At 38.4% G+C, this 21,710-nt stretch overlaps 1 protein-coding gene across 1 annotated transcript in view; it reads right to left on the reverse strand.

The window, feature by feature from the left end:
* The window catches only part of LOC131689902 (protein FAM13A), a 137,231-nt gene that overhangs the window by 114,496 nt on the left and 1,025 nt on the right, over nucleotides 1-21,710 (reverse strand). The window lies entirely within an intron of this gene.

A 21,710-nucleotide genomic window follows, 5' to 3' on the forward strand; every position in this document is an offset into this window, starting at 1 on the left:
GTGCCAGTTACCAATTGTAAACTTAAGCAATATACATTATAACCGCTTTGAATGCGTTTCCTGAAAAATTTATGACAAAGTCTGGAAAATCTAGAAAATCAGGGAATTAAATTTTCGGGAATGAGTCGACAACCTGAGGACGTTATACCTTTCTAGAAATTTTCTTCGTTCATGCATATTTTGATAAATGGTAACAATTAAACGCCCAAAAAAGGCTACCCACATTTTCATATTTTGCAGGACACGGGAAAAACTTCGCATTTCCAACTTAACAAACTACATTAATTTATTGATATTTCATTGTTTCATTTTTTTTCTAGCAAAAAAAGATCATTGTATGACAACTTTTCATTTAGCGAACATTTTCGTAATTCGTGCAGAGTAATCCCAGGGGTACCTAAGGCCTAAAAGGGGCTAACCCACAATTCGTGCATCCTTTTTGAATCTTTCGTTTTAAAGTAATGATATCTGGCAAAGTTGCTATATAATACCTAGCGCTTTATTTGATCGTATCAAAATAGTACGAATTTCTGGTGCTAGTGCGCTGTTTTCATTTTTAAAATAAAACAAGATAGAAAGATAGTGTCATCGACCAAGTTGTAGGTCGTATAATTATAAGTATATCTTCTTAATATACGAACTTTGTAGGTCCTGTACTATGTTTTTAAAGCCATTAATTTTTACCATTACTGTCTTATTTTATTATTCGTGTATCATTGACTGTTCACCACTTTATATAAAATATTTTTTTAATATTTTTTTTACATTTTAAGGACATTAAATTAGCTAGAGATTACTGAGTTGGGAAAGTTATGAAAATTAGAGCCATATTACTCAAGTGAGAGCAAGTATGTGAAGTAAACAGATCGGAAAACTAGAAGTGACAGGGTCATTAGAACAGGCTTAATATCGTACGGGCTTAACTTTTGTCACGGTAAAGATGGACTTGTCTGTCTATACCAGGACAAATGCTAGTGAACTCGGGTGATTCGTATTTATGCTGCTTAAGCTCGACCATCATTAGCAGAAGACAAAAGTTAAGCCCGTGCGATATTAAGCCTTTTCTAATTAGCTAGAAATTGAATGTCGTCAAAATGTAAAAAAAAATGTGACTAACATAGTCGAACAAAAGGAAAAAAATTAATAATTCTTAATAGTAACTGTTGAATTGGGATAGAAAAGCACACGTACTTCGAGAAAAATATAGTTTGAACTCTATCAAATTGACTTTATAAAACAGGCATTTGAGTACCATAAAAGAATTGGGACAAGTTTCTTCAACCAAATATGCATTGAAACCCAAACATGTTGAACCAGAAGAAAGCTGGGTTGGAAGGAAGAAACTGTAGTAAAAATTAATCGGTAAGCAAATCTAGATGGCGAATTGATAGTCTACCTTTTCTTGAAACCTCGGAAAACGAACAACAAATCTCAAGATTCGTTAAAGCCGCCATTTTCAAATTTCTCATATTACACCAGACGTAGATTACTTCCAACAATACAGAAATGTAAAAAAATCAGTTTCGAAAAAAATGTGGGCTAGCCTCCTTTGGATGCCATATTTGCCAAACAGGATGCAAACACAACTACTATGGATTTCTGGCAACCATGCGTACCTATATCGTTTCGAAGCTCAATTTTGGAAGGCCATCATTGTGTCGCCAATGACTGTAGCGATGTGAGTGATAAAGGGCGATTGTATTTACGCAGCCACTAAACCGAAGGATATTCTCATGGACGTTGCGCCATATCGCTTATTGAAACGATCCATATCTTCTGTTCTGAATCTGACTGCTATTTACAGGTTTCCGAGTTTCACGGAGCTACCTTAGACTGTCTCAAAATGTTAAGATAAGATTCTTTTACCAAAAATATGATTCTAAAAGTAGCTAATTCGATATTTAAAATATTACGGTAATTAACTTGAAATGTGACATTCACTCTCATCCTATAGCTTGCATTTCAACTATTCTAATTACGTCAGAATAATCCTCCACTTTTTTGAAGTAGCCTATAAGACGAGAAAAGATGTCTAGAATGAGGAATTCATCAAACACTTTGGTCGTACTCCCAACCGTAGTCCGTGACATCTCTCAAACCCATCCTCCCACTGCATCCGTATCCGGATCCACATCCACTCCATAACCCATGGGTGCAAAAGCTTCGATAACGACGTACTGAATGTCGAACCCAGAGTTGGATTGTGTGATCGATAAAGTTGGGCGTGCGCAGGCGAATTCCGAAGTCAACGTTTCTCTTTTCTCCGGGATTCTGCGGTGTTTACCCTTCGCATCCGAAGCTCTGTTGATATTTCCCTTATCGCGCGCTTGAGTCGAGACTAGAGAAAGGCAGGAAATCGCTACTTGTGCACGTTCAAATCCATTCATGGAATATGCTACGCGAAGCTTTTTCATTGTTTCTCTTCCCAGCCTTTTATTCGGGTATTTCCGCTAGGCGCTATTTTCGCTTAGGCGAGCCATTACGAATTATCAAGAAAAAACGTTTCAAGTCGTGGGTGAAAACAGATGCTGTCCTAGTCACGTACACAAAAAAGCTTTTATTGATATATAAGAAACATTAACGTGGTTTGGCCTTGAGGGTTGCACATAGTCCGGAGATACATGTTTATACATGCTTTTTATAGCTAAGTCGCGACAAATTTCGGAACATTTAATTTGGAGGAGTTGCCGTCTCCGATAAAAGGTTTTTTTTCCCTTTGGGGCCAGAACGTTTTTTCGAGATAGACATAGGATTTATTCATTGTCGTGCCAGTCCTCGATAATTCATTTTTTATTTGTCATCTTTTTTCACTCGAGACGTAGACGGAGTCACGCAATTATCATAATTCCAAGTTAGAAGATCTACTGGATTGATACATATCAACGTGAAATGGTGATGTACAATGTGCTACCAGTAGTCTTCCATAGCACTACTTACAATAACTTTTTTACGCTATGAAAACAGGATCGGACGAAAACAAATATTATTTTTGCATAAAAACTACATTTCGGAAAACTTTTTAAAAACAGTGGAAATGTCCAATGGAAGGTTCTTCATTAATTTTGGGACACACAAGTCAAGCAAGAGCAGAGAAAACTATGGTGGGAAACGTTTTGCTCCCGAGACAAGAACCTAGCTGATGATACATAGGAATTATGTACATACTTGGCTTTAATGTGTGCTGGATACTAGGATTGTTGTCTAGTATTTTGTCGCCACAAGATAGCACACCTCGTTCAATCGAGAAATTGGTGATTTTCATAATCGGGATACGCTATATCTCAGTAACCAAGTAGAATTTCAAAATTCTGAAAACGCCACTTTGTAGTGTAACATGGCATATCCAACTTAGTTTCCCCCAAATTGGCGTTTGTCATAAGATAGCACGACAGTGACGCTATCTGTCTTTCATTTCAATGCGCTCTCTCGTACGGCTTTTGTAAAAGAAGGTTAACTGAAACACTGTGTCAAAAAACAAAATAAAATGATAAGCATTTGTGCGAATATTAGGTCACTTCATATTTACCGTTACAATTAAGAAGATCTTCGTGTAAAAAAGAGTTACCAGATTATGAAAAACCGTTATGGGCTGTTTATTAACAAACACAAACTTAAATTTGTCCAATTCATCAAGTCGAGTCTATCGATACTTTGGAGATTATTACATTATTGAAAAATCAAAAATTTAAAAAAAATGATTCTAAAAAAACATTTTAGAATTACTTAGACATAGGTATTGTAGGGGTGAGTTGGAATACATGAACCACATTTTCATTAACTGTAATAATTCTTAGGCCTATTCACGCGAGAACGGTAAAGTGTACAACAATGATGTCTTCTGGGAACCTTTATGATGTTTCACTCACATTTTGATAATTAATCTCTCTTGAAGTAAGACGTTTACTACAAGTTTTTTAATGAATGAAAAACAAGTTGGAATATTCGGAACTATTGAAGTTGAGTTTGTTTTTGCGAATATCTTTGATCATTTGACATTACTTTATGTTTGTAAACAGGTTAAATAGTTTTCTCAAAATAATAAATTTTTAATTAAAGGGGTGGTGATCAGCTATTTTCGTCCGCGTCCCTTGTCACCTATTTTATAACATGATTCATCGACAGTGCTATCTTTAAAAATGAACATCCTTTTGTAGTTTTTATTTTATCATATTTAGAATTGCACATATTCTGTCGTATGTAATTTTAAATGTTCTTTGATTTGATGGCATTGTAAGGGAACACGTATCCGCCGGTTAATGCCAATCGAGCTGACATTTCTTTGGACTAATCAAACTAATTTCTTTGTTTGTTCTGTGTTTATTTGACCAACCAGAAAACTAATCCACTGGGTATTGTGCGTGAGGAATACGCATGATCTTGTCTTAGTGAAATGATGACTGTTGGATCATATATGAGTGTTGAAAATTGACAGTTCGCGAGACGAATCAGCAGCCAGTTACCAATTGGGTCATTAAGCTATATATAGTTTTCCGTTCCATTCGATAAATTTTAGGTCCAATATACATAATATAACATTATTAAAAAAAAATTCATTGTAATACGTAAAAACGATTTTTTTTTGTTTTTTAAAATAAATTTTATGTAAACTTGGCAACCATACATAGGAAAACTGCGGTTGTTTACATCTGGCCTATCAGGACAACACCCAAAATGAAAAAAAACTATATGCAATGTATGGTGTTTATGTCAAATAAAAATAACCCTGCGGGAAAACCGAGAAAACATGCCTTATTTTTTTCTGACAGGGCATCATTTGTCATGAAATTCGATATGTCAAATCCTTCCTATAGTGTCAAATCCAGACTGTCAACATATTTCTTTATTTTAAATTTTAATATTATTTTCACGTTTCCTGAGTTGGAAAAAAACATTGTTGCAATCACGAAAATCAGCTTTTTCGATGTAAGTAATAAAAAACGACTTTTTTCTCATTTAATGACCCAATTTGCAGCAGTCATATCAGCACGAAGAACATATGCTTCATTGTCATACTCATTGGCTTACTTTTAGTCCAATAAATCAATTAAGTTAAATCAAATTAATTCTTCTCATTATATTGAATACTTTCATTTACTTTGAAGTAGTACATGCACTATATTATTGATTGTCATGTTAACCATATTTCTTCATGAGCATAAAAATATTTTAGCTTGGTCATTGACGTAAAAGGTGACAGGTTAGTTTCTTTTCGTTCTTATTGTTTCCAATCTTGTTCTAGTAATTAGTGTAAAAATTAGCGTCATCGATTATATATTAGACATGAAAAGCTAGTCATTTCAGGTATTTTGGTAGTGCTTATTTTATACCGTCTTGAAGCACTAGCGACCGTTAGTTCAGTGAGCCATTTACGCGATCTCCGGAAGATTAACAACGCGCGCGAATAACATTCGGTACCTTATTCAGTAGTTCGCGGAGAAAGAAATCAATATATAATTGTCATTTTATTTGCTACATAAATACCAAATTTTGTATACGATAAATAGTGCTTGTATTGCGAAGTCTTCAATTACATAGGTATTACCGCATCTATTTCGACATATCTCTTGAGATGCTAAAGGTAATCGCTTTTGACAATATTCAATTCTTTTTGGAATCTCGTGTTTCACCGAAATAAAGAAACAAGGAATAATAAAATTGTTCACATACCGTATGATTCTATTAAACATAAGCAACACTCCCGACTGTCGGCAGTCCAGAGTTGAAGTTGCTATTTTGCAGACCGGGCATTTCCAAAATAATTCACGAAACGATAAATCTATCAAATTATCAAGGTGAATCCTGGTTTGTCTTTACCCCATCCTACTAACAAAAACTCCTTCCCGTGGCAAACGTGGAGATGCAGAGGTATACACGGTCTCCATAACAACGTTTGCTACACAAACATTCCTTTCCTTCCCCGATGACTGTAAGGACGTGGCCGGCGCCATTATTGACATTTGAACGTATAGAACTCCCGAAACGTGTGATTGAGGACGGATAGCTACACCCAGGCCCCATTGGTTGATTCTCTGTACAATTTTGCTTGTTCTGGCCAATCACGGAGCAACTACGAATTGTACGGTAATCATGCTCATGCTCATGCTCAATAATAAATTTTGAATTAAAGGTTCCATATTTTGTACTGCAACGGTGAAATAGATGATACATTTTGAATATATATTGTTAAGATTCCGATTGGGATCCAACAAATTTCATTTCAAAGATTATTCATTGTGCTTATGCTTTCCGTTCGATTTAGTCAATACCAGCCTTTCTTCTATTTCAGACAGGCAAGAAAAATAATAAATCGCGCATTTAATTATAAGTCATAATGTTTAAAGTGGTTGTACTTTTTTTGAAACAATTCATAAAGATCGCTTGTAGTACTTCATTGTTGTACTTTCCGGAAATGTCTTATTCTGCTCCATTTTGCCCCGAGGTACGATAAAGTTAATTTTTCATAGTAGATCTATAGGAAGAGAATGGTAGTGTTTCATTACTCTTCAATTCGTAATGCAATTTTTAAATATTTCTCAGATAAATCGACTACAGTCTCTACGCATCGCTCGATCGAGATAGAAGTGTTTTGTTTTCGGTCTGTTGGAAAAAGAACAGTACAGTGCAGTAATCCGCGTTCAAGGTTATTTTGCCATTCTCTGCCTCTTCGAGGTTTGGACTTTTATTTTCTTTTGTGCGTGTGTTAACCGTTAGGCCACATTCCTCAACCTTTTGTTCGTAAAGCGAGGATTGAACAATAACCAGCTATTTAAGCTGGACTGGTGCGTCGTGGGAAACGAGTATACAGATAAGTGAAATCTACTTTTTTGATACATTTACGGCTTTTTCCCGTCTGCGCGGGTGCTGACCCCGTGCATTGACGGTGTCGATGGCTTCCTCCCCGGATGGCCAAATGGAGATCGAGTCGACTCCTAAGGCTCTCCCCCGACCCAAACAATATCCAGAGCTCTCGACCGGTCCCTTTGTGGTCTTCTTTCGGCCCAAAACAAAATCGCTGAATCTATTACAGATTTCAAAAGACCTGACGGAACGGTTCTCGGCTGTGATCGAAATAAAAAAGGTCCGCTCAGACAGGCTGAGGGTCGTGCTGACTAACTCAAAGCAGGCAAACGATATTGCTTGCTGCGAGCACTTTACGAAGGACTATCACGTGTATATTCCAGCTGTAAAAGTACAGTCTGAAGGCGTTGTCACCGATGACAGTTTGACATGCGAGGATCTGCTGCAGTACGGGGTTGGCCGTTTCAGAGACCGCTTACTTCAGCCAGTGAAAATACTCGAGTGCAAGCGTTTGCACTCAGTAGTAGTTGCGGGGGATGGTTCAAAAACGTACCCCCAATCAAACTCTTATCGGTTGACCTTCGCTGGTACCGCTTTGCCAAATTACGTCCTCTTGCACAAGGTTCGTCTGCCTGTGCGTCTGTTTGTGCCGCGGGTCATGAATTGCACAAAGTGTAAACAATTGGGTCACACAGCCACCCATTGTAGCAATAAGGCCCGCTGTGGAAAATGCGGGGAGAATCATCTAGATGATTCGTGCAGTAAGAATGCTGAGAAGTGTCCTTACTGTGCAGAAAATCTGCATGATATCTCGGCATGTCCCGCGTACAAACTACGCGGGGATAAACTAAAACGTTCCCTTGCTGGACGATCCGAACGTTCTTTTGCAGAAATGCTAAAGAAAGCTACACCACCAACCTCAACAAACATCTATGCTCACTTGCCTCCTAACGAGGGCGAGGCTGATGACCCACAAGAGGGAACATCTACTAGGGCGCCTAGAAGTTATAGGAAGAGGAGGAACATTTCCTCTCCTAAAGTTCGTTGTAAAGGCCAGAAGGTATCCCTTGACGGGACTCAGAAAGTCACATCTATTGGAAGTGTTGCAACCAAACCGAAGCAATTAGCTCCTGGTCTCGGAGGATTAAACTCAGAGAAGGAGTTCCCAGCACTTCCCGGAACATCAAAAATCCCAAGTGTTCCTCTGTTTCAGTTCGAGAATAATCGCGGCACTGGAATTATCAAACTCTCGGACATTGTGGACTGGATAATAAAAACTTTCAATATAACTGATCCTATTAAAAGTCTTATGTTAGCTTTTCTCCCTACAGTAAGAACATTTTTGAAGCAGTTGACTGCTAAATGGCCCCTCCTTTCAGCGATTGTATCCTTCGATGGCTAACTCATCGAACGAGGTCACGGATTTGATCACTGTTCTACAGTGGAATTGCAGAAGTATCATCCCGAAAATCGATTCCTTCAAAATTTTAATAAATAATTTGAGTTGCGATGCATTTGCATTATGTGAAACTTGGTTAACTTCCGACATAGATCTCAACTTCCACGACTTTAATATTATTCGCCTGGATCGAGACACCCCCTATGGAGGAGTGCTTTTGGGGATCAAAAAGCGCTATTCCTTCTACAGAATTAACCTTCCCTCGATAACAGGTATAGAAGTTGTCGCTTGTCAAGTAACAACCAAAGGCAAAGATCTTTGCATAGCTTCCATATATATTCCCCCCAACACCGCGATTGGGCATCGCCGGCTACATGACATCATAGAATCCCTGCCTGCACCGCGACTAGTTTTAGGCGACTTTAACTCTCACGGTACGGAATGGGGTTGCCTTTATGATGATAACCGTTCCTCTTTAATTCACAATATTTGCGACAACTTCAACATGACAATTCTAAACACGGGTGAAATGACACGGATTCCTCCCCCACCAGCGCGCCCAAGCGCATTAGATTTATCCCTTTGCTCGACCTCGCTAAAGTTAGAATGCGCGTGGAAGGTAATCCCTGATCCCCACGGTAGCGACCATCTGCCGATCGTAGTCTCAATCAATAACGGCTCAAGGCCATTGGAAACAATCAATATTTCGTATGACCTCACACGAAATATCGATTGGAAGAGCTATGCTGCCGCGATATCCAACAACATCGAATCTACTCAAGAACTTCCTCCGGAGGAAGAGTACAGCTTTTTGGCTGGCTTGATTCTCGACAGCGCGAATCAAGCTCAGACTAAGCCAGTACCCGGCGCGAACATACAAAAACGTTCTCCCAATCCCTGGTGGGATAAAGAGTGCTCAGACGTGTACGCAGAGAAGGCCGCCGCGTTTAAGACCTTCCGGAACGACGGGTTACCCGCTAGTTTTCGACAGTACGCGACGTTAGACAAGCGAATGAAGAGTTTGATGAAAGCCAAAAAACGCGGTTATTGGCGCCGGTTCGTCGACGGATTAACGAGAGAAACATCGATGAGCACTCTTTGGGGAACAGCCCGACGTATGCGAAATCGAAACAATACTAATGAGAGCGTGGAATATTCAAACCGTTGGATATTCGATTTCGCCAAGAAGGTTTGTCCGGATTCCGCCCCGGCACAGAAGATCTACCGCGCCGCGTCCCGTCACGATAACGCGAACGAAACACCTTTTTCGATGGTGGAGTTCTCACTTGCTCTCTTGTCGTGTAACAATAAAGCTCCAGGGCCAGACAGAATCAAATTCAACTTGTTGAAGAATCTGCCAGACTCTGCCAAGAGACGCTTGTTGAACTTATTTAATAAGTTTCTTGAGGCTAACATTGTCCCACACGATTGGAGGCAAGTGAAGGTCATCGCCATCCAAAAACCAGGAAAACCAGCCTCCGACCACAATTCGTATCGACCGATCGCAATGCTATCTTGTATCCGGAAGTTGTTCGAGAAAATGATCCTATCCCGCCTCGACAATTGGGTCGAAGCAAATGGCTTACTGTCAGATACACAATTTGGCTTTCGCAAAGGCAAAGGGACGAATGATTGTCTTGCGTTGCTCTCAACCGAAATTCAAATGGCCTATGCTAGTAAAGAGCAGATGGCATCAGTGTTCCTAGATATAAAGGGGGCTTTTGATTCAGTTTCTATCAACATTCTTTCAGAGAAGCTGCACCAGCATGGTCTTTCAGCGACTTTAAACAACTTTTTACTAAACTTGTTGTCGGAAAAGCACATGCATTTTTCGCATGGTGACTTATCGACATCACGATTTAGCTACATGGGCCTTCCCCAGGGCTCATGTCTAAGCCCCCTGTTATACAATTTCTACGTCAACGACATTGATGAATGTCTTGACAATTCCTGCACGTTAAGACAACTTGCAGACGATGGCGTGGTGTCTGTTACGGGACCCAAAGCTGTCGATCTACAAGGACCATTACAGAATACCTTGGACAATTTGTCTGCATGGGCTATTAAGCTGGGTATCGAATTCTCCACGGAGAAAACTGAGCTAGTTGTATTTTCTAGGAAGCGTGAACCAGCACAACTACAGCTTCTATTAATGGGTCAAACTATAGCTCAGGTCTTCACAGTAAAATATCTAGGGGTCTGGTTCGACTCGAAAGGTACTTGGGGATGCCATATTCGGTATCTGAAACAGAAATGCCAGCAAAGGATCAACTTTCTTCGTACAATAACCGGAACGTGGTGGGGTGCCCACCCAGGAGACCTAATTAGGTTGTATCAAACAACGATACTGTCGGTACTGGAATACGGATGCTTCTGCTTTCGATCCGCCGCGAACATACATTTCATCAAACTCGAAAGAATTCAGTATCGTTGTTTGCGTATCGCCTTAGGGTGCATGCAGTCGACCCATACGATGAGTCTCGAAGTCCTGTCGGGCGTTCTCCCGCTGAAAAATCGATTTTGGGAACTCTCATATCGATTGCTCATTCGATGCGATATCTTGAACCCGTTGGTGATTGAAAATTTCGAAAGGCTTGTTGAGCTCAATTCTCAGACCCGTTTTATGTCCCTGTACTTTGACTACATGGCGCAAAATATTAATCCTTCTTCTTACAATCCCAACCGTGTGCATTTCATAAATACTTCTGAATCTACTGTTTTCTTCGACACATCCATGAAAGATGAGATTATTGGAATTCCGGACCATATACGCCCACAAGTGGTTCCAAATATTTTTTATAATAAATTCCGAGAAGTCGACTGTTCTAAGATGTTTTATACTGACGGATCAAACCTCGAAGGGTCCACTGGCTTCGGTATTTTCAATCAAAAGTTCACCGCCTCCTACAAACTCAGTGACCCTGCTTCAGTTTACGCCGCAGAACTAGCTGCTATTCAGTATACCTTTGGAGTCATTGACACATTACCCGCAGACCATTACTTCATCGTCTGGGATAGTCTGAGTTCTATTGACGCTATTCGCTCGATGAAACATGGAAAGCATTCCTCGTATTTTTTGGGGAAAATACGGGAGCTGCTGAGTGCTTTATCTGACAAATCTTTCCAGATTACCTTGGTGTGGGTCCCTTCTCATTGCTCCATTCCGGGCAATGAGAAGGCGGACTCTTTAGCTAAGGTGGGTGCCATTGAAGGTGACGTTTTTGAAAGACCAATTTGCTTCCACGAATTTTTCAGTATTACTCATCAGAGAACCCTCGAAAGTTGGCAAACCTCGTGGAGCAATGGGGAGCTAGGAAGGTGGCTACATTCGATAGTCCCTAAGGTATCGACGAAACCTTGGTTCAAGGGGATGGATGTGGGTCGTGACTTCATTCGTGTGATGTCCCGACTCATGGCGAACCATTACACGCTGGATGCACATCTCCGACGTATTGGGCTCGTGGAGAGTGGTATCTGCGCTTGTGGCGACGGTTATCATGATATAGAGCACATAGTCTGGGCGTGCACCGAGTACAGTTCCGCCAGGTCTCGGCTTATGGACACCCTCCGGGCCCGAGGAAGACCACCCAACGTCCCGGTTCGAGATGTGTTGGCAAGCCGCGATGTCCTCTATATGTCCCTTATATACACCTTCATAAAAACCATCAATATCCAACTTTAACTGCCCCTTTTTCCTTATCATTCTCAGAAGCGCTCTTTTCCACCTGTACCATACACCCACGATGGTTTGATGCGACTCCAAGGCGACACAAAACATCCCTGTCGAATGAGCCAACAAACACGGGACCTAAAGCACGAACATCACACGCACAACTCGAAATGTAGCCGATCAACATCTGAGCCGCACTACGAAATCGTCTGGAGAAACCCCTGCCATCTCGAGAACGACCACCCGGCGTCCCAGTACATGATTCTTCCTGATGAAGACCACCCTGATTCTGTAATCCATCCGTTGATCTCCCGAAGTCTGAAACTGAAATAATGTTCTCCCCCTGCCATGTTTGTCCACCCTAATTCCCCTGACTCTTATACACAGAAGTAACACCCCTTCCCCCTCCCCCCCCTCCAAATATCTTCATGAAGCATTTAGCTCTTCTTGCCTTTTCTAGTTTTAACTATTATATTATATGATCTCGTTGAAAATGCCCAACTCTACTACCACATAAAATAACTCTAATTAATGTCTCCGAATCTTTACAAAATTTAATCACGCCCTCTAATTATTTCTACTTTTAAGATAGTCGTAAAAATTTTCCCCCTTAGTTAAACATTATTTGCTCCAATAATCTCATTGCTAAAAATGTCAAACCATATTGCCATAAAAACTAAATGACCCCTCTAATCTTACGAAAATTATACTACCCCCTTGTGTATATGTATAGCTATAAATTAGCCTTAGTTTAATTTAAAAAATCAATATGTAAGCCCCTAGTTTTAAGTAATTTAAAATGTAAAACAAAATAAACGAATTGAAAAAAATAAATCGACTGATTTTCTTCTTTTATAGTTTTGAAAAGGTTTTACAGTGACGACCCGTTTTATCAGCCCCTTGGCGAATTTTAGGCTGATAAAACAGAGGCATTGATAAAATCGGGACATATATTTTTCTGTCTTTTTAATAAACCGAAGCTCCTAAAATATTCTTCTTTGTTCCCTAGATATAGCCTCGCAACCCTTTCTGATTATTTGCTTTAAGTTACATGTAAGGGGTCTGACAGCGCAAAATTAAAAAAAAATCATTTTTATTTTTGCATTTTTCGGATCACTAAGATAAGAAACATATGCCCAAGAAAGGATTTACTCGAATTCAACTTGGTTCGTCTGCTAGAGCCTATCAAAGTACCAACTATCAATTTTCATATGAAGCTGATAAAATCGGGTCAAAAAGCTGATAAAATCGGGGGTAGATAACACATGCTCAAAAAAGGTAACTTGAGCCTTAAGGTTTGTGATGGTGTGTGTGTGTCTCTTTGCCTCGTTATAATGTGTTTCAAAGCAATACAACACACTCGCACACACACAACTTCATTTCCAACCATGCGATGTTAAGGTTCAACTGAGAAAGTTTGGAAAAGCGGCCATCTTGGAAAACGGAATAAGCAGTTTTTTCTCACATCGATTGGACAATCTTCATTACAATACAGCAATACTCTACCAATGCCCCGAATGCATTGATTAATTTTCATGAAGATTTTTCCAACGGTGTGAGAAAAAACTGCTTTTTTCGTTTTCCAAGATGGCCGCTTATTGAGGCGTTCTCAGTTGAACCTTAATAATTATTTCAACTTAGTTGCATACATATTCATACTATGATCGCTCGCCTTAATTTTCTTTCAAGTTGTATTTCTACTGGATTGTTTTAAAGTCATGAAATTCGTGATTGATGGTAGCGTATTGTAGACAGTTTTTGTCTCAGCACGAGTCAGACTTAGCATTACAGTGCAATAGTTGAGTGAAGCATTCGCGCAACTAATGGTTTTTCAAAATATGTGCAGGAAAAATATTCGATGCAGGAAGGAAGCGAAAGCAGCATGCCAGGCTCAATTCAATCAGAAAATTGGCAATTTATCACGACCAGCCATGACTTTGTGGCGCTTCATTAACTTTTTATATAGGCTGGGGAACCCATTTCCAACCCATTCTAATTGTTACACTACTAATTTCAGTGATTTGAGCAGCTTCTGCTATCTCTGTTCATCTTATTGTATTAAATTCTTGGTTGAAAAGAGCCGCGCTCGATTTGAATAATCGATAAATTACAAGCTTAAACGCAATCCATAAATAGAATGCCGAGTAATTATCGAGATAGCGCGGTATAGGGTTAAAATATGCAAAACACCCCGTCGTTTTGGTTGATGCATACTAAAATGTGTATATGTGCCAAAAAATTCCGACCAGCTTATGGTGGTTTCCGCGCGTTTTTGCTCGTCATATGTACTGAAAATGTTCCGAAATATAAATAAAGCGCCCAAAATAAAACCTTGCAATATCTGATGTTGTCGGCAGTCTGAAGGTCAACAGTGTAGTCATCAGAAAATGTTGATTGACTAACTACATATAGCTGCGTTGAGATGGAAAAAATATTTTGGTTTCAAGACATAATCAGTTGGATTGTTTAGAAAGAATCTTATCCTATTGAGTATTGCAAGATGACGTCATATGAGTAAAAATGTTCGGAAAAATGACAGTTCAGCGAGCTTGTTTACATGGTGTTAGAATTCGAACCAAGTTTCTTATACTGGGTGGAATCAAAAAATTTCTAAGTCCATGTAAACAAGCTCTCTGGACTGCCAGAAAAGTGAGTTTATACATTTTTATTCAATGCTATATGTCGAATAAGTCAGTGTGTACGCGTATGACGATGTTGGTCAGAAGCCGCTCAAAAGTAGAAGCTATAGCTTTACATTAAACAAATTACAAATTACATTAAACAAATTACAAATACAACCAGGTTTGGTTTGGAAGATATTTCCATGTTACAATAAAGGAAAATTAAAAAGGTTTAAAGACTTATCTTTGTTCTTAGGAATAAAAGGAGCATTCGACTCAGTCTCCATTGACGTTCTCTCGGAGAAACTACATCAATGTGGTCTTTCAACGATATTAAATAATTACACTACCAGTCAAAAGTTTAAGTTCACCCTACAATGTTAATGTAATATTAGCTATGGTTTTCTTCATTTATTGTTATTAATTATTATTATTTATAATTATTTTTCGATCCATATCTCTACGGTAGACACATAAAATATGTAGCTTTCTGCACTTTTCAATAATGAGATGATAATCTTCGAATTAGGTCAATTTGAATATTTTTTCGACAGTTACGATTTTAAATATAAAATTTTTTCTACTTCTACTTTCAATAAAGAAAAATAAAAAAAGTTTGAAATATAATTTTTGGAGTGGGCTCTCGTAGCACTAAGATGTTACACGTCTTATGTACTCGACGCATCAAAAGAATACAACCTGTCATAACAAGATTGTTTGTGATCTACGCGTCACCCAAAGGCGTCAATGCCCCTCCTACACTGACCAGTAGCGTGTAGCAACATGATATAGTTAAGACGCACGTGCTTGACAAAGTCTACTGGAAACCCATTCAATTATGCAAAAATCAAAAAAGCTAGTGATCTTAAACTTTTGACTGATAGTGCGTGTATATAATTTGTCAGAAAAGCACATTCATTTTTCATATGGCGATTTGGCAACATTCATAATAAGTTACAATGGGCTTCCCAAAAGACTGTTGTTTAAGCCCCTTTCTATATAACTCTTACGTGAATGACATTGATAATTGTATTGTCAGCCCATGCAATCTAAAACAGCCAATTTTTTTAAGAGCGCTTGTAACTATGCAAATATAAGAGATAGAAACTTCATTGCTTTGGTCAAAATGTGCATTTACAAAAGTTCTAAAAACTTATCGAACAAAGTATTTGCGAGAAATTAACACATAAAAATATATTAATAGAAAACCAATATTTCAAGAGCCACACTACCCTAAATATTGCTAAAATCATAACAAATGAACCATTACAGATAGCCATATAGTTTTTTTTTAGAAAAGTTGCTTTAATTTGATTGATTTACAACTTTGTAGAACATAATGTAGCTGAATTTTACATATCTAAAAAGTTGATACTTTGAACACCCTAACCACAAGGGCCACCCTAATTCAATTAAAAAAAAAATTGGTAAGAAAGTTCTAGGAAAGTTCGCCGAATATACTGTTTATCTAATACCAACGGTTTAGGCGCAAATAGTTTTGTCTTCCTAAATACAGCTTTAGGACCATAGTGCATCGTCAGAAGCAGCGGATCAGCTCCATCGACGGAGTGTGGCACAAAGAAGAGGAAATAAAAGTAGGTAAATTTAGATTCGTTTGTTTGCCTTTTCAGTTGTATACGAAAATCTGAAATTCCGATAGAAGCACCTAGACCGCCCTGACAAGAAGGGTCCGCCGGGCAAACATGAGCCCGAATAGTGGCAAACCGCTACTTATAAAGTCGGGACCTCATCCGTGTGATGTTTAGGCTCATGTCCAATCAGTATCCTTTCGATTCGTATCACCGCCATATTTAGCTCGCAGAGGATAATCATTGTGCTTGTGGAGAGGGTTGCCACAACAATGATCATGTTGCTTGGTCGTGCACTGAAATTGGTGAAGCCAGAACCCAAATAGTAGATTATTTGCAAGTCCGATCCATGTTGCTGTTAGAGACATCCTGGCTTACCGCGATCCTCTATACATGGAACTTATCTATCATTTTCCAAAAAGTGTGTGTCAAAATTTAATTATATAGGGTGATGACCCTATTTTGGCACCATTACAGAGAGGATCGCACTATTTTTTGAACAACTTTAAAAGAAGCCATCTTATCTATAACCTCTCTCAGAATAAAGTATCAGTGTACTGTTTCTTAAACGTCTATATAATGCTTATTTAGCAGAATTGCCTCAATTTTCAGCATAAATGAAAATAAATGTTCCATTCTGTGCATCTATTCCCACCTCAACGATCCAATTATCGCCTCATGGGTGTGCCAATTTCCACCTCATCGAAAAACAATCTAGTTGAAACGCAATGCCTCATATTCCATTTGCGTCGATTCTAACTAGGTATCCAGATCATGGACGCCAACGTGTGATTTGTAAAACGAATCATTCTGCTTTTTTCAGCCGATCAAAACAAACGTAAACATCACGCACATCAATGAAACTCATCAGCTGTTAGTAGAAGAGCGCCCAGAATTGCGCACGCAGAAAAAAAACCATTCGAAGGTTAGCAACTGGAATGACAAGTTTCACATCACAATTGCTTTCTCCCGATCCGAATTGTATGTGCAGATGAAAATAAAATATCTGCAATCAACAATTAGTTGAATAACTTGAAGTAATTGATTACTTATACCTGAAATTGCATTACATTATATTTACAAGTTCATGTTTTGGTTTGGCCGCACTGGTGATTTTTTTCTGTATGATGGATACAAAAAGTTAGTTTTGATTGTGGTAGTGTATCAGCAAAACATGCCAATAATAGGAACTCCCGTATTTAGTTTTATCCTATTATAACACTAGGCCTATTCTAGTGTTTGACGAGTGATTTTAAAGTGAAATTATCGTAAAAAGGTTCTCCAGCTAAAATAAAGGTATGTATCAGTGCAATGTTTAGTATATTTGTGCTGGAACAACGAGATATGAGGCGGTAAATGCTGGCTCGTAAAAGTTTATTTTGCTAAGCGCCGTTGCATCCAGTTTCGGTTCACTACGTGAGTGAGGCGGATTAGTAGATATTTCAATAAGGTGATTTTGTTTTAATTAAAAGTTGGATTTAGAGGATAGTTCTAAACACATATGTGCACAACAAATAAAGAATAAAACATGAGCTTATTTTTTCTCACCTGTTTTAGCCAAATCGATAGTGTCATTATCTCATATGCTTGGTTCGAAACCAAGGGGTACGAAATAGGGTCACAATAGGCTCTACCGCCATAATAGGCACATAACCCTACATCTCCTCATACTCTCATCCTAGGCTAATCGTTCAATAATTAAAGTTTCCTAGAATATTCAGTTTTGTTTTATGTTAATAGCAGAAAAAAGTAAAAAAATGCTCCCAAAAATACTAGATCATTATGAGAAACAAGAATCAAGGTAAAAAGTAAACATTAAAATGATGATAATTATTATAGTGTTAGTTTAGACGAAATACTATTATAATAATATAGTGAAGACCTGTTTTTATCAGCCACTTGGTGAATTTTAGGCTGATAAAATGGGGACATTGACAAAATCGGGACATATATTTTTCTTTCTTTTTAAGAAAACGAAACCTTTAATTTTTCTTCTTTGGTACCTAGATATAGCCTCATGACCCTTTTTGATTATTTAGTTAAAATTTCCCTTAAAGGGGTTCGACGGTGCAAAATTTATAAAAAAATTAAAAAAAATATTTTTACTTATTCGCATCTCAAAGATAAGAAAAAAATGCTCAAAAAATTAAACTTGGTTTGGCTGCTAGAGCCCATTAAACTACCAACTATCAATTTTCATACGATGCTGAAAAAATCGGGTCAAAAGCTGACAAATTCGGGGGTAGATAAAATCGGGGGCTGATAAAATCGGTACTTCACTGTAGTTAAAATTAGTCTTAAGAATTTTTGTGACATGCCATGTAAAAAGAAACTTTGGCATAAAAAGCTTTCGCAAATTTCATGTCAAAGAAATGTATTAAAAAAATACGACGGAATTCTGTGCTATTGACTCATGAGACTTAGTCATTGGAAGGAGATTCTCGAATACTCTCGCGGACTGTATCTGAGTAAACTTAATACCCTACACGCAAAAATAAAACAACCTACAGAATAAGTTCTTTTAACGTAAATTTAGGTACTTTTGAGTTGTGCGTCGCTTTCGCACTTATTAGTGTTGTCAAAAACAAAACGAGAGATTCGGCTCAGTCGAGGTCTTCCGGGCAGTAAGGTACTTTTGAGTTGTTTGGGGTATACTCAAAATTAGGTAAATTCAACTTAAATTTAAGTAAATTAAACTCAAGGTTGAGTTATGATTTTTGCCGTAGTTAAATGGAAACTACCTTCAACACGGTGGCGTGTACGGGCACCTCTCTTCCCCAGTAAAGTTCAACCGGCAATGAACTGGAATTCTGGCTGGTTCCAGTTCGCATTCTGGCTCCAGTGACACAAGCGATTCTAACTAGAATCGGTTGTGTCACTGGAGCCGGAATACGAGCTGGAACCAGCCAGAATTCCAGTTCATTTCCGGCTAAGCTTAACTGGATCTTTTTGGGCCTTCATGCAATGTCTAGCCCAGTGGTTTTCAAGCGAAGGTGAATTTACCCCCGGGGTAAATAAGATTATTATCCCACTGAGACGTCCAAAAAATTGTTTCAAAATCGTTCAACACGGGTCCAACGATGGACGTTTGTTGAACGGTTATTTGGACGTTGTCCAAATCGGTCCAACGAACGTCCTTCATTGGACGATTTTGAAACCAACCGTTCTTAGAGGGATAGAGGTAAAGATAGGGGATAAAATTTTACCATGTTATCCTAACTTTCGCGTCGGATATTTGTTTTTATAGGGGAAGATGTGGTAAAATGCATCCCTCTAAAGAAATATGATCATACCCAGTAAAGTTCAGCCGGAAATGAACTAGCATTCTGGCTGGTTCCAGTTCGTATTCCGGCTCCAGTGACACAACCGATTCTAACTAGAATCGGTTGTGTCACTGAAGCCGGAATACGAACTGGAACCAGCCAGAATTTCGGTTCATTTCCTGCTGAGCCGAACTGGGTAACTTAGCTATAGCACATAAATCGGGAGAACTAAATTAATGATATTTAATCAAGATTTGCCTCTACGGTCACAATTATAACGATTAGCCAAATATTCAAAGCATAAATATTCAATTTCACAATAAATTACTCTTTGAAAAATAGGCGGGGTAGAACGCGCCTGCGTGGTGATAAAATGCACCACAACAGGACAGATTGTCCGGTGAACAAGCAGTAATTTTTTTTCTGTCGGGATTTCGCGAAATTATGCCATTGATTCGCCCTTTGTTATGCAATTATTAGGTTTATAGAACTATTTTCTGTTTTCGATTCTGGTTGTAAGCCCGAATTTCGGGCTTACAACGTAGATTTCAAAGAAACTACTCAACCCATTTTAATGCGATTTTTTTTTAAATTTTATTAATCAACTCTTCTTATAATTTTGATTTTTTTGGTTTTTATCTAAGTACAATCTTGACTTATAAACGCCATTAACCACAACTCCGCTAAAAATTGCCCCCGGCTATGTTGCAAGCTTTCTCCAGTTTGATCGATTGAAACGCGAGAAAAGCGATATTTCTATAATTGTTATTCCATTGGCTATAGCCCGACACGAGCTGTTTTATTTAGCAAATGAATATTTAGCAAAATTATAAATGCCCATACAAAAAATGTTGTTTACCTTTTTTACCTGAAACGAACAGAATTCCCGAAAAGCTCGCGTCAGGTCATAATGGTACTTCTGTTGAATAAATAAAAAATCAAACTCCCTATATTTCAAATAGTTTAGAGAGGCGCTTGTAAAACGAAAAAATCAGCCTTAAATATCAGCAAGAAGAGGGCATTTTACCTCGATAGAGTAGATATAAATCTACCAAAAAGTGCGTTATTTAGTAAATTTTTCATATATAGTACGACCAAATAACGCATAAAGGCCAAAATAGCACAGGAATTCCCTGATATATAAGTAAAACAGTATTTATATAAATTGAACATTCTGTTTCGTGTACCACAATAATTACTCGAAAAGTGCACTTTGCTTTTTTGTTAATATTTCGGGCTGCAATTTATATACGGCTATGGAACTTTGGCAGTATATATTTACTATGACGGACTTCCGGTGGGTGTTGCTGTCTCCCAGAAAATTTCAATAACTTTTGATAAAAGTAAGAGGTACATTTTGACTCGAGGGTGCGTTTTAATCCATTTTGCCCTATATTGTTTGGTTGTCAAGAATTGAGCTGCTTCCTGAGAGTGCTCAGGAGCAGGTTTTTAATTAGAAAATTATGGTTTTCATCTGATTGAAAATCATTTTTTCTAACAGCGTAATAAATTCAATCAATTTTCAGATCATCATTGGGATCAATATTCTGAAAGGGGTGCATGGAACGAAAATGGTTGAAAATCACTGGAATAGAGTAGTAACACAGGGGCCCTATTCCCACAGTCACGTCACCTAGTGACTAGAAGAAATTTCCTTCTAATCACTAGGCGACGTGACTGTGAGAATAGGGCCCCAGACGTCCATCTTCAGCATTCAACTTGTGTAAAATCTCTAACGGTTTCGGAGGTAGTTGGGATATCCAAACCAGGTGCTGTCTGTCATGTTTTTTGTGGCTGAGTTTGACATCATGTTTTTTGTGGCTTATGTTTTTGTGGCTGAGTTTGACTGTCATCAATTTTGTGGCTGTTTGACAGAATCGACAGCGGTTATTCCTCTACCCAGTCAAACTAGTCCGGAACTGGTTCGGACTTCCAGCAATGAATTCCAGCTCAAATGCATCAACCGATAGAGTCGGAATCTGTTGTTTTCTTTGAGCAAGATTCCATACTGAATCCATTCAGGTTATCGAACCGGTTCCGGAATGGATTTGACGGATAGTTGGGATACCCTCTAAGAACGGTTGGTTTCAAAATCGTCCAATGAAGGACGTTCGTTGGACCAATTTGGACAACGTCCAAAAAACCGTTCAACGAACGTCCATCATTGGACCCGTGTTGAACGATTTTGAAACAATTTTTTGGACGTCTCAGTGGGTAGGTTGGTGTGGTGGCGCTAGTGTTTGTCGAATATTAATTCAAATGTTTACACAAGTTTTTTAAATATTTTTGTTCGATCATGGATGTCTGTTCTCTGTGGTAGTAATAAAAATGATTTTTATTTAACTTTGTTTCTTTTTACATTTATGTGTT

Source organism: Topomyia yanbarensis, chromosome 3 (assembly GCF_030247195.1).
Source record: "Topomyia yanbarensis strain Yona2022 chromosome 3, ASM3024719v1, whole genome shotgun sequence".
NCBI lineage: Eukaryota > Metazoa > Arthropoda > Insecta > Diptera > Culicidae > Topomyia > Topomyia yanbarensis.